The following is a 14,885-nucleotide window of genomic DNA, read 5'->3' as shown; positions in this document are numbered from 1 at the left end:
AGTTCAGTGGAACCACAAGCGATCATATACAGTGAATGGTGTTGGTGGCAGTGAGACATCAGATGGGGACAACTCTTGATGGTTGGGTGATCCTCTACAGTGCGCACTTCAACGTATTGCCCTCATTGCACTGCATTACTGCATGGGAATAACTGAATGCGGAATGGAAGTAAAAAGCCATGAACCGCTGTGGATTTGCTGAACTGAGGGAAGCAAGCGTATTGTGGATGCAAGTTGATCCTGGACATGATATGTGAAGATGACGAAGGGGAAACAATGGTGCCATAATCCGTCTACATGACTGGCACTGTGTGCCTTGTTTTCAGCCTTGAACAGTAGAACAATTCTTGGTGTACATTGAGGGACTGTTGCAAATTTGGTGGATTATTACATGGTGATGGGACAGGTGGATCATATTCTTGCTTCAATGATTGAATGGAAATGTTGCAGTGGATTTGATAAACGTTTTTGCTTTGTCTCTGATGGATATTTGTTGTGATATTAATTAAAATATGGATTTCAACTTCATTTGGACTGGTGCCAATACATCTTTGAAATTTGTTGCGGTTAACGCTTTTCCTGATTGACAACTTCATAATATTATATTGGAAATATGTTTTTAGAAATGATATTACCGAAATGTACTTATTTATTTAGGATAGTTGAATTTATCATTCCAGATGCACGTTATAATATTGATAACGAACTGGAGGATCTTACGCAATGTTCGAGATGTTGTTTAGTTTTATTATCAGTCATTTTATTATTTGATATCTTGGTAATATAGCGATATGAAGGTTGGAGGTCTCTAGTGTAGGTCTTCAATTGCTAGTATAAGCTAAAATAATTTGATCATTCCTCATACTGGTCAATGGTTCAGTTGCTGTTATTGATCTGTGATGGAATAATCAAATAGAGCTATAGGATTAAAGTGATGTTGTTTTGATATTAGAGGGGGTTACATTTTATTCATATAGCATACTTATTCAATGTTGAATTTTGATTTAAAAAATAGGTAATTGTTTGATTTGACTAATGTTTGTTACCAGCGGGGTGGGTATGTGTATAACTAATTGACTGGGTTAAGAAATGTGATATGTTTAGATTCAATATTATGGTTTTTGAAATATTGAGTGGGAGCTACATGGGAATTATGTAGATTGTTGTTAAAGGGAGAAATATTGTGATTATATATGGGTTGGGCATAGGTTCTGAGGCTTGTAGTTAAGTAGCATCAGGTTATATGTTTACTTTCATTGATTTGTCCTCGACTTGGACAATATTCAAGATGATTTGGAGTTGTTTGTGTTTTGTTTGTATGCTTTGTGTATTTTTGGGGTAATAGGTTACTTATATATATATGTATATATATATATTTTTTTTTTTTTTGCTTCACTTTACTGTTGGTCTTGGGAGCAGTATTGATTATAGGATTCAACACTGTATGTAGGAAATGGATATTCTGACTGATCATTAATTTGTAGATGATGGAGTCACTACATTTTGTCACATGGAATGTTAAAGGGATGAATTGTCCAAAGAAGGGGAAGTCTATAATGCTCAAATTGAAAAGGGTAAAGGCGGATGTCATTTTCTTACAGGAGACTTATTTGACGGAACAACCAAGTACTTTTTATGGCACTTAAAAATATATGAATGTTCTGTTGAATTGTTACACAGGAAGATCAAGAGGAGTGGGTCTGCTATTTCGGAAAACCCTAGCCATGAAAGTTGAGAATGTTGTTATGGATGATGACAGACAATTTATTTTGGTTGATGTCTTATATAAAGGAAAGCTTTTGACATTGGGATCTATAGATAGCCCTTGTAGAAATGGTATTGGTTTTTTTAACACGTTAACAGATTGTTTAAAAACCATGAAGGGTGACACTCAGGCCGATTCATGGAATTAATGTGCGCTGGAAAAATCGGTGCACGTGTGCGAAAACGTGCGATTCGCAGTGTTACTTGAAAAATCGCAGTGCAAGTGCGAATATCGCAGGGAAACCAGTGCACATCTATCCATGGAAGTCCCTGCACGTGTAATATGTGGGCTGTGCGCTGAAAAAGTACACGGCGCACGACGGCGCACAGGTCATCTAACGGCGTGCGCTAAGGCCACAGCAAAATCGCACATAGCGCGGCGCACATAACAAAAGTAGGTGGAACACGGGGCGTTACACGCAGAATGGGGAACAACTCGTGAAAATGTGGGCGTCACGGGGGAAGTACAGGAGGCAAGTGCACGGAACGCCCACACGCTCGCCTACAGCACGTATTCATGGAATCGAATAGGGCAAACCAGCGCACGGGCAAAGACGCGCACAGGGCCATACACGTCTGCCACACGAAAGCAGGTGGTAGCATTCCTGCGCAGGAAAAAAATGTGGGCCAAAATGTGCGCTAACAAAAAGCACGTATATACAGCTATGATGAATGTCCCATACTGTGGCCCTCTAGGACAAATGACGTGCAAAGGGGTACGCGACAAACACGGACACCCGCTGTGTCAAAAATAGCGTGTATTCCTGGCGTGCGCGGGAAGTTTTACACGCGATTGGCCTGTGTATGTGTATTTCAGGGGTGCGGGTGTTTTCACACGCGATCGGGCCTGGGGGAGCGGGTACGTGTATTTCAGGGGTGCGCGAGAATTTTTACACGCGATTGGCCTGGGTACGTGTATTTCGGGGTGCGCGGGTGTTTTCACACGCAATCGGGCTTGGGGGAGCGGGCACATGTATTTCAGGGGTGCGCGAGAAGTATTACACGCGATTGGCCTGTGTACGTGTATTTCAGGAGTGTGCAGGTGTTTTCACACGCGATCGGGCCTGGGGGAGCGCTGGAACGACCTTAAGCGCAGGGCAAACAAAAAGCTGGCCTCAAGTCATGTCGCAACTCTGGTGACTGGAGGTGGGTCTCCACAAGAGGACATTGAACTCACTCTACATGAGCATGTTGCTGGGACCTACGTCACAGAGGAGCAGATCCAAGGTGTGGGAGGACTGCCGGATTATGAGGCATTGTCCAGTGAGTGCACATGCATGTGTGTGTGATCCATGTGTATGTTGTTTGTGGGAGGGGTTCTGGTTGAGTGCCAGGTGAGGGTGTGTGTGCCTGAGTGGTTCGGGTCACCCATGTGCTTCATCCAATACATCCTGCGGCCCTGGATTTGGGTATTACAGTATCCCTTCTGCCCACAGTAGACATTTTGCACTACATCACGCCAGTTGCCCTTGAAGTGGCATCCTGCAACAACATTGTTCTGTATTTTGCTGTGTTCATTCAGGCTGATTGTTTGAATTCCCCCACTTTTACTACGCATTTCTCTGCCCTATTGTCACATATATGACATGCCTATGGTACATGCCATCTGTGTGATGGCATGTGTCATGTATGTGGATTGGACATGCCACTCACAGGCCAATGTGTGATGGCACTGCCAGCCAGCATACAGCTAATGTGATGGTCTTCCATCTTGGTGTCATCAGTGTCTGACATTTTCCTCCCCTTCCAACTCAGTCACAGTGCATGCATGGGAGGGTTATAGTCATGTGGGACATGTGTCAATCAAGTACTGGTTCTGTAGCTTGTCTGGCCTAATTGTGTGCCATGGTGCTAATGCCTGTTTCCATTTTTGTCTTTCATGTTTTTCCAGAGGATGACGCACTTGATGCTGTTGAGGGTGAGGAGATGGTGCAGACCCAGGAGGGATATCAAGCACGACCGGGCACCAGTGGGGGACGTGTTTTGGTGGTGGGGGAGAACCCTCTCTTGCTGAAGGCCATAGTGTCCAGGGGTGTCTCTGGCTGCACCTCCCCAGACCTCTTTTCAGGTGTTGATTCGGATGAGACCTATGTGGATTCGCAGGTATGTGTTCATGGAAGGGATACTGTTCTGTCCGACCCACCTGCACCAGGGGTAGAGCCCACTATGGGGATGTCAGTGTTGGTAGGTGCGCCTTTGGTGGTTACGGATGCAGGGCCACACTCCGCAACATCTGATCCTGTTCCTGGGCCAGCAGATCAGAGGGGGAATGCAGTCCTGCAGCCTCAGACAGTGCAGACACAGCAAGGCGCAGTTCGCCTTGCCTCAGACAGGTGTGGTGCCCGCCAACAGCCACCAGGCAATACCGCAATGGAGCAATCCATATACGGTATGGCAAACCAACAGGCAGCATCATCTGAGATGATGGCTCAAGCCATGGAGAGGGTGGCCACTTCCATTGTCCCCCCAGAAAGGCAGATGGAGCAACTACAGCAGGCAACAGACTCCATTTGCCAATCACTCAGGGAGGACATGTTGGCGTCCAACAGGGACAGATGGGCGGCCATGGACAATCTGAGGGAATCCATTTCTTTAGAGGCCCAGGGCCAGAGGGAAGCCCTGAGGGGAGAAGTCTGGCACCTCAGGCAGACTCTTGTGGACCTTGAGGCTTCCACTGTCATGAGGACGGAACAGCTGCTGGAGCGCGTCACCCGTACGCTCTCAGCAGAGATGCAGGCAACTCTGGTGGAGATCCGGGCATCACGTCGGGTGGTGCATGGGGATCTCCGCACCATATACCTCCAGAACGAGACCTTCCACACCTGCATGCTTGCTGCCATGGAGGACCAAACTAGGGCTTTGCGTGGGCTGCCTCCCATAGCACCACCACCTCCTGTGGCAGCAGCAGCAGAGGTTGAGGAGAGCAAATCCAGCGATGAATCTCCCACGATGTCGTAGCCGTGCAGGCCATGAGCCCATGGAGGTGTTTTTTTTTTAGCAACAGGTGGCTGTTGGTGAGCACCCTGTCCTCGGACCTCCTGGCTGGCCTCCCCCACACCCCCTTGCCCACACATGGCCATTTTTGATTCTTGATTTTTAATTTTTGAATTTTTGATTTTGGATTTTTTGTTGCAGTGTGTTGCCTTGTGTGGCTCCCGTGGGCATCCACTGTATTCCGGCTAGGCACATGCAGGCTTGTCCTGAGTTTGGGTTAGATGCTTGGGTTCATGAGACACACACCCCTCCTGCTTCCCGTTTCCATGAACTTGCAAAGGGGGTGCCCAAGTGACAGTGACTTACACAGTGATGTTGGACTCCCACGACATGTGTGGGCAGTCTGTAGTCAATGCTGTGTATACATTCCTAGTGCATATTGTTGTTGTATTGTGCACTGCATGGTGTATTGATGTGTGCTTGTGCATCCATGTCTCCCTCCTAATTTGCAGGTTCATTCCTCATGTCTTCACAAGGCCGTCCACTTTGGAGATGGAGTTCATGTTGTGAGCAGTGGACTTCCAGATGTGCGTGGCAACAACACTCTACAGTTGGAGGTGGTGGATGTGCTGGCATTCTCATGTTATAAGACTACGTATCCTTTACCTTAGTACTGTCATGTTTATGCTATGTGGATTGTATTGTGGTAAGTATTTGGTCATGTGTGTTGTTATTTCTACATTTATGTGGGCATATTGTGTGTGGCCAGTTTCCATTCGGGACACTGTACTTTGTGACACTTGTGTCATGTTTGGGGGATGACTTTGTTTGCTCTCACATGGCATGTCATGCCATGGTGTGTTGGGTTGCGGTGCTGGGGAGGGGTTGGGTGACATGGAACTGTTGTCATGTTGTATCTTGCAAGGGGGTAATGATTTTAGCAGCATAGAAGTGTGTCTTTTGACGACACAGCATTGGTGGTGTTTGTGTAGGTAGGGAATCACACAATGGAACACTTCCAGATGTACAATCTCAGGCTGGCATGGTTGTGACAGTTGACTGTCCATTGAGGCATCATCATTGTCAGATTGATTCATCATTGATTGTCAGCTGGTATGTGCCAGGGCTGTGTGCACTCCACAGGGGTGTGATTTTATGTGAAGTAATTAGCCACCAGCTGCGTACGGGCTGCCTCACCCCGTGCCCTTTCCCCTCCTATGCGCAGCGGGCATGCATGTGGTTGGGGATGTGGGGGCACCACCATGTCCACGGCCAGGCCCCGGCGTGTTGCAACGTTGTGCAGGACACATGCTGCCACTATGATCCTGCACACTACTGGGGGAGTGTATAACAGCTGCCCGTCAGAACGGTCAAGGGAGCGAAAGCGTGACTTGAGCACTCCGAATGTGCGCTCCACGATGCCCCCGGTTGCAATGTGGGCTGTGTTGTATCTTACCTGGGGTGGCGTAGTGGGGTTCCGAATTGGCGTTATCATGTGGGTGCTCAGAGGGTAGGCACTGTCCCCTGGGGAGGTGGTGATGGGTATCATTAGTGGGGTTGTGACATTACTCAGTATCTGACATGCATGCATGCGCAGTGGCATTTGTAGTCACCGAGCAGCCATGTATCGCCATGCATCGCCATGCCGCCCAGCTTCTATGCCCCGGTTTAGTGTAGACATTCTGTAAATGAAACTGTCGTGGGTGGAGCCTGGATAGTAGGCGTATACTGAGGTGATGATTCCCTTGGCATCACATACTACCTGGACGTTGATGGAATGCCAGTGCTTGCGGTTTCTATAGATGTGCTCAGTTGCCCTGAGGGGACGTAGAGCCACATGGGTGCAATCAATGGCACCTAGCACTTTGTGGAATTGTGCCACCCCGTAGAAATCCTGGGCGACAGCCTGCCTTTCTGCAGGTGTTCTATGTATGTGTGCCTGCGGACTGATGGGCGTGCAGTCATGATGGCCAAGACCTGGTGTAGGCAGCGTGACTGCGTGGCCTGTGACACCTCCCCCCACTATGGCCTTTTTTTCCGCTGAAATGATCCAGTGGCCAAGAAGTGCAGTACATTAAGGACCTTCTCCAGGAGGCTGAGTGCTTGGGAGCACAGGGTGGTTGATGTGAGGTCATCCTCCCACTCACTGACCAGGTCGAGTATTATGTGAGGTGAAAACCTCTACCTCCCATACACATGGCCATCAGGCATCCCAAAAAGTCTTGTTCTGGGTGTAAAAATTCTGGCCCTGACTATCCTCCTCCTCCTCCTGCGGTATCCCACGGCCACTGCTGCTAGGAACGGTATATTCATCCTGGCGTCTGAGCTTGTTTGTTGTTTGCGTGCACTTTTATGCTGTGCGGGTCGACGTACGCCTGCTTCCTGCTGGCGTACATGTTTCCGGATTGGCCACGTTTGATTCCATGAATGCGTGTTGTAGGCGAGCGTGTAATACTTCCCGCGCACCCCTGAAATACACGTACCCAGCCCAATCGTGTGTAAAACTTCCCGCGCACCCCTGAAATACACGTACCCGCTCCCCCAGGCCCGATCGCGTTTGTAAACACACGCGCACCCCTGAAATGCACGTACCCAGCCCAATCGCGTGTAAAACTTCGCGCGCACCCATGAAATACACGCACACGCTCCCCCAGGCCCGATCGCATGTGAAACTTCTCGTGCACCCCTGAAATACACGCACCCAGGCCAATTGCGTGTAAGACTTCTCGCGCACCCCTGAAATACACGCACACGCTCCCCCAGGCCCGATCGCGTGTAAAACTTCCCACGCACCCCTGAAATACACGCACCCAGGCCAATCGTGTGTAAAATTTCCCACGCACCCCTGAAATACACATACCCAGGACAATCGCGTGTGAAGACACCCGCGTACCCCTGAAATACACGTACCCAGCCCAGTCGCGTGTAAAACTTCTTGCGCACCCCTGAAATACACGCACACGCTCCCCCAGGCCCGATCCCGTGTGAAACTTCTCGCGCACCCCTGAAATACATGCGCCCAGGCCAATCGCGTGTAAGACTTCCCGTGCACCCATGAAATACACGTACCCAGCCCAATCGCATGTAAAACTTCCCGCGCACCCCTGAAATACACATACCCAGGACAATCACGTGTGCAGACATCCGCGCACCCCTGAAATAAACGCACCCAGGCCAATTGCGTGTAAGACTTCTCGCGCACCCCTGAAATACACGCACACGCTCCCCCAGGCCCGATCGCGTGTAAAACTTCCCGCGCACCCCTGAAATACACGCACCCAGGCCAATTGCGTGTAAGACTTCCCGCGCACCCATGAAATACACGTACCCAGCCCAATCGCTTGTAAAACTTCCCACGCACCCCTGAAATACACGTACCCAGGACAATCGCGTGTGAAGACACCCGCGCACCCCTGAAATACACGTACCCAGCCCAGTTGCGTGTAAAACTTCTCGCGCACCCCTGAAATACACGCACACGCTCCCCCAGGCCCGATTGCGTGTAAAACTTCCCGCGCACCCCTGAAATACACGCACCCAGGCCAATCGCATGTAAGACTTCCCGCGCACCCATGAAATACACGTACCCAGCCCAATTGCGTGTAAAACTTCCCGCGCACCCCTGAAATACACGTACCCGCTCCCCCAGGCCCGATCGTGTGTGTAAACACACGCGCACCCCTGGAGTACACGTACCCAGCCCAATCGCGTGTTACCGCAAAACCCGTAATACACATTCCCCGCTTGGCGTTTGCTGTTTGGCAGTCCGGTAAACTGGTCAAGGGTTGGCGCAGCCCTTTGCGCTGGTTTTGGGATGTTGATGGCTTTTCCTTGCGCGAGGGCGTTCTTGGGGGCGTAACTGGCGCTGCTGCAGGCTCGCTGCGCCACGCTGCGCCGCGGATGGTTTTGGATGCGAGAATCCATGAATACGCTGTGCGCAGAAATCGATTTCATCGCACGCGGCTGGCTCAGACATTCGCACGGGCAAGCTGTGCGCAAGCCGCGTGCGACACTTTTGTGCGAAATTCCATGAATTACCCTGAAGATTGTTTTAGGTGGTGGTTTTAATTGTGTTTTGGATACTTCTTTGGATAGATTGTCAAAATGTGGATTTTCAGGTTCAAAATTGAGTGGTGTTTTTAACAATTTTTTTAGATACGTTTGATTTAGTGGCTAGTTGGAGACTATTACATCCCAAGGATAAGGAATTCACGTTCTATTCTCCAGTTCACGATTCTTACTCAAGATTGGATTATTTGTTGGTGACTGACATGTTGATTGATGATATTATGGGTGTTGATATAGGTGAGAGGTGTCTTTCAGACCATGCTTTGGTATACTTGAATATTGATAGGAAAATGGGTTCCTTGAACAGAGATACATGGAGACTAAAGACACTCATTCTAAAAGATGAGAAGGTGTGTGAAGAGCTGAATGTTTTTACTGACAACTACTTTGGGGAGAATTTGAATTCTGCAGATGATCTGGTGGTATGGGATGCTTTCAAAGCTACCATTCAGGGAGAATTGATTAACTGGACTTCAAGAAAGCGAAAAGAGGGGGAGAAACAGATAAACAATCTTGAATTGAAATTAAAACTCATGCAACAAAAATATGCATTATCTGGTAAGAAAAGGGATAGGTTGGGAGTTGATGAAGCCAAGAGTAAGTTGAAAGACGTTTTGGAGGAACAGGTTGAAAGAGGTTTCATAAAGCAAAAGTTTTGGGAGGAAGGGGATAAGAGTTGTCGTTTATTGGCTAATAGGTTGAAGAGTCTGACTGAAAGATCATTTATTCATAAGATTTTGGATAATGCTGGGAATGTTCAGGTTAAAAGTAGATATATTTGTGACTGCTTTAAAACATTTTATGCTTCCTTATACTCAGAGAATTCTCAGTCTGATGAAATGATGCTGAATAATTTATTTGCGAAAATAGAATTATCGGTTTTGTCTGAGGAGGGGAGAGACGCTCTTGATGCTCCGATTTGTGAAAGTGAGGTGAGTGAAGCAATTAGTCTCCTTAAGGTTGGTAAATCTCTGGGTTTTGACGGGTTACCGACTGAATTTTATAAATCCTTTAGTATGGCTTTGGTCCTGAGACTGTGCAGGCTTTATAATCAGCTACTCTCAGAAGGGAAATTATCTCCTTCGATGCGGGAGGCAATTGTTACACTAATTCCCAAACAAGGGAAGGATTCAACCAAATGTGGTAGTTATAGACCTATCTCTCTTCTAAATGTTGATATGAACATTTTTACGAAGATTATGGCTACTAGATTACAGAAATACATTGGGGAGCTGGTAGATTACTCACAAGTTGGCTTTATGAACAATAGATATGGATACGATAATATTACAACCTTATTGAATATAATCGGTTTGTCAAGAACAGAAGTGAATGAAGTAATGATTGTGTTTTTCAATGCCGAAAAGGCATTTGACTGTGTCAACTGGTCTTTTCTGAATTACACACTGATTCGGATGGGTTTTGGTACACAATTTTTGAATATGGTCGGTGCTCTGCAATATGATATTTCTGCTAGAATATGCGTTAATGACATAATGTTTAATTCTTTCAAACTATTTAGGGGAACTAGGCAGGGTTGTCCACTTTCTACCTTTTTATTTAACTTAGTGCTTGAACTGCTGCTGTCATATATTAGGCAAGCAATACATATTAGTGGGTGGAAATTGAGAGATGGTGAGGTGAAGGTGTTAGCATATGCTGATGATTTAACGTAGTGTTGTCAAATCCGGTTGAAGGGGGAACCTTACTTCAGAGTATGTTACAGGAGGTGGAACGGTTATCGGGTTATAAGGTTAACTGGGGGAAGACAGTTGTTTTTCCATTGAAAATGAATCCAAAAAGTAGAAGGTTGTTGGATTGGGATTGTCAATGGGCGGAAGTTTCAGTAAAGTATTTGGGTATTTATTTGGTGCGAGATGTAAGAAGGACTGTGGATTTTAATATGGATAAATTGAAAGAAACTCTATTGAAGGATATACATAGATGGGATAGGCTGCCTTTGAATATATGGGCAAAAATTAATGCGGTTAAAATGGTTTTGCGTCCAAAGGTTTTGTATTACATACAATCTCTTCCTCTAAAATTTACTAAGAAAGTACTGAAACGCATTGATAAGGTTTTTATGGAATTTTTGTGGGGAGTGGGAAAAAACCTGAAGATTCCAAGGTTTATTTTGGCACGTAGTGTTCGGGTTGGGGGTTTTGGATATCCATTATTGGGAAATTACTACAAGGGGTTCCTTTTAAAGAAAGCTTATTATTATTTTAGGGGAGATGGTTATTTGGATCAGTTTTGGCTTCGGATGGAAAAGGAAAAGATGGACCCATTACCCGTTGATTCTTTATATTCGTATGGAAAGTTACCAAAACCCAGGTTAAGGATTGAGGCGTTAGAAGTTACAGTCAACTTTGGTCTCATTGATTAAAGGGTGTGATGAGAACATATTCCTTTATAGCACTGCTTCTATATGGTTGAATCCGGGTTTGCAGATTGAGAATAAAATGTTGTATTGGAAAGGATGGGCCAACAAAGGAATTTTGAGGATAGGAGATTTGTGGGGAGATGATCGAATAGTAGCGTTTGAGGATCTTGTACTCAGATTTGGATTGAGCAATAGGGAAATCGAGAGGTATAGATGTTTGAAGCAGTTGCTGTTGGAAAGACTTGGAATGCTCAGTGAACCCTTGAGTGACAAACCACAAATGTGTATTCTGTTTGGTGCTGCTCCAAATGTAGTTTCCACATTTACTAAATTGATACCTGTACAGGAATGCATGCGGACTTCATGGGAGACATTGAGAATGAAGTGGGTGACTGAGTTGGGGAGGGATTTATCGGAAAGGGATTGGGATACTGCTTGGAGGGTGACGGCGAGAGATGAAATGGATTTGAATTTAAGATATACTCATCAGCGAATTTTAGGGCGTATGTATTGGACTCCAGCGAGGATGATGGCGAGGGGTTTAATAGATTCAGATTTGTGCTGGGGGTGTAATCATTTAGGAGGAACTTATTTAAATATGTTGTGGGAGTGTGAAAGAGTGCTTGCTTTTTGGAAGGATGTTCTGGATCGAGTAGATCTACAGGCCGATTCATGGAATTCATGTGCGCTGAAATTTTCAGCGCAAGCGTGCGAAAGCATGCGATTCGCAGGGCCAGTGCGAAAATCGCATCGAAACCCGCGCACAGCGATTCATGGAAGTCCGTGCACGTGTAAATCCCAGGATGTGCGCCAAAATTCTGCATGGCGCACGCTGGCGCACACGTCTCCAAACAGCGTGCGCTACGCGCACAGCGAAATCACACATAGCGCAGCCCACACAATAAAAGTAGGAGGAACAGAGCGCGTGACACGCAGAATGGGGAACAACGCGTGAAAATGTGGGTGTCACGGGGGAAGTACAGGAGGCAAATGCACGGAACGCCCACACGCACGTTCAAAACAAGTATTCATGGATTTGAACGGGGCTAACGCGTGCGCCAAAAAAGACGCGCTAATCCAGAAACACGTACGCCAGCAGGAAGCAGGCGTACGTGGACCCGCACAGCATAAAAGTGTGCGCAAACAACAAACAAGCTCAGACGCCAGGATGAATATACCGTTCCTAGCAGCAGTGGTCGTGGGATACCGCAGGAGGAGGAGGAGGATAGTCAGGCCCAGAATTTTCACACCCAGAACCAGCTTTTTTGATATGCCTGATGACCAGGTGTATGGGAGGTACAGGTTTCCGCCTCACATAATACTCAACCTGGTCAGTGAGTGGGAGGATGAGCTCACATCACCCACCCTGTGCTCCCAAGCACTCAGGCCCCTGGAGAAGGTCCTCAATGTACTGCACTTCTTAGCCACTGGATCATTTCAGCGGACAAGTGCTATAGTGGGGGGGGGGTGTCACAGGCCACGCAGTCACGCTGCCTACACCAGGTCTTGGCCATCATGACTGCATGCCCATCAGTCCGCAGGCACATATACCTGCCCAGAACACCTGCAGAAAGGCAGGCTGCCGTTCAGGATTTCTACGGGGTGGCACAATTCCCCAAAGTCCTAGGAGCCATTGATTGCACACATGTGGCTCTACGTCCCCCCAGGGCATCAGAGCACATCTATAGAAACCGCAAGCACTGGCATTCCATCAACGTCCAGGTAGTATGTGATGCCAAGGGAATCATAACCTCAGTATATGCCAACTATCCAGGGTCCACCCACGACAGTTTTATTTACAGAATGTCAACCCTAAACCGGGACCTAGAAGCTAGGCGGCATGGCAATACATGGCTGCTCGGTGAATATAAATGCCACAGCACATGCATGCATGTCAGATACTGAGTAATGTCACAACCCCACTAATGATACCCATCACCACCTCCCCAGGGGACAGTGCCTACCCTCTGAGCACCCACATGTTGACGCCAATTCGGAACCCCACCACGCCACCCGAGGTAAGATACAACACAGCCCACATTGCAACCCGGGGCATAGTGGAGCGCACATTCGGAGTGCTCAAGTCACGCTTTCGCTCCCTTGACCGTTCTGGCAGGCAGCTGTTATACACTCCCCCAGTAGTGTGCAGGATCATAGTGGCAGCATGTGTCCTGCACAACGTTGCAACATGCTGGGGCCTGCCCGTGGACATGGTGGTGCCCCCACCTCCCCAACCACATGCACGGCCGCTGCGAATACGAGGGGAAAGGGCACGGGGTGAGGCAGCCCGTACGCAGCTGGTGGCTAATTACTTCACCTAAAATCACACCCCTGTGGAGTGCGCACAGCCCTGGCACATACCATCTGAAAATCAATGATGATGACATAAGGGACAGTCAACTGTCACAACCATACCAGCCTAAGATTGGTCACCTGGAAGTGTTACATTGTGTGCATCCCTACCTACACAAACACCACCAATGCTGTGTCATCAAAAGACACAATTCTATGCTGCTAAATTCATTACCCCCTTGCAAAATACAACATGACAACAGTGCCATGTCACCCAACCCCTCCACAGCACCGCCACCCAACACACCATGGCATGTCATCCTATGTGAGAGCAAACAAAGCAATCGCCAAAACATGACACAAGTGTCACAAAGTACAGTGTGCCTAATGGAAACTGGCCACACACAATATGCTCCCAGTAATGTAGAACTAACAACACACATAACCAAATACTTACCAACAATGCAATGCAGCTACACAACCTCAAACATAGCATAAACATGACAGTACTAAGTTAAAGTAGTGGTAGTCTTACAACCTGATTATGCCAGCACATCGACCACTTCCAACTGTGCAGTGCTGCTGCCACGCAAATGTGTAAGTGCACTGCTTACAGCATGAACTCCATCTCCAAAGTAGACAGCCTTGTGAAGACATGAGGAATGAACCTGCAAATTAGGAGGAAGACATGGATGCACAATCACACATCAATACAGCATGCAGTGTACAATACAACAACAATATCCACTAGGAATGTATACACAGTATTGACTACAGACTGCCCACACAGCTCATGGGAGTCCAACGTCACTGTGTAAGTCACTGTCACTTGGGCACACCCTTTGCAAGCCCATGGAAACGGGAAGCAGGAGGGGTGTGTGTCTCACGAACCCACCATCTAACCCAAACTCAGGACAAGCCTGCATGTGCCCCGCCGGAAAAAAAAAATCAAAAATGGCCATGTTGGGGGTCAGGGAGGGAGGCCGCCCAGGAGGTCCGAGGACAGGGTACGCACCAACAGCCACCTGTGTCGATGTTGGGAAAAAAAAACACCTCCATGGGCTCATGGCCTGCACGGCTATGCCAATGTGGGAGAAATGCTGCTGTCGCTCTCATCACCCTCTGCTGCTGCCACAGGAGGTGATGGTGCTATGGGAGGCAGCCCACGCAAAGCCCTGGTATGGTCCTCCATGGCAGCAAGCATGCGGGTGTGGAAGGTCTCGTTCTGGAGGATTATAGTGCGGAGATCCCCATGCACCACCTGACGTGATGCCTGGATCTCCTCCCGAATTGCCTGCATCTCAGCTGAGAGCGAACGTGTGAGCCGCTCCAGCTGCTGTTCTGTCCTCAAGTTAGTGGAAGCCTCAAGGTCAACAAGAGTTTGCCTGAGGTGATGGAGTTCTACCCTCAGGGCTTCCCTGTGGCCCTGGGACTCTATTGATAT

This window comes from Ambystoma mexicanum, chromosome 1p (assembly GCF_040938575.1).
Source record: "Ambystoma mexicanum isolate Mex_15411 chromosome 1p, UKY_AmexF1_1, whole genome shotgun sequence".
Taxonomy (NCBI): domain Eukaryota; kingdom Metazoa; phylum Chordata; class Amphibia; order Caudata; family Ambystomatidae; genus Ambystoma; species Ambystoma mexicanum.
This window is presented reverse-complemented; position numbering follows the sequence as displayed.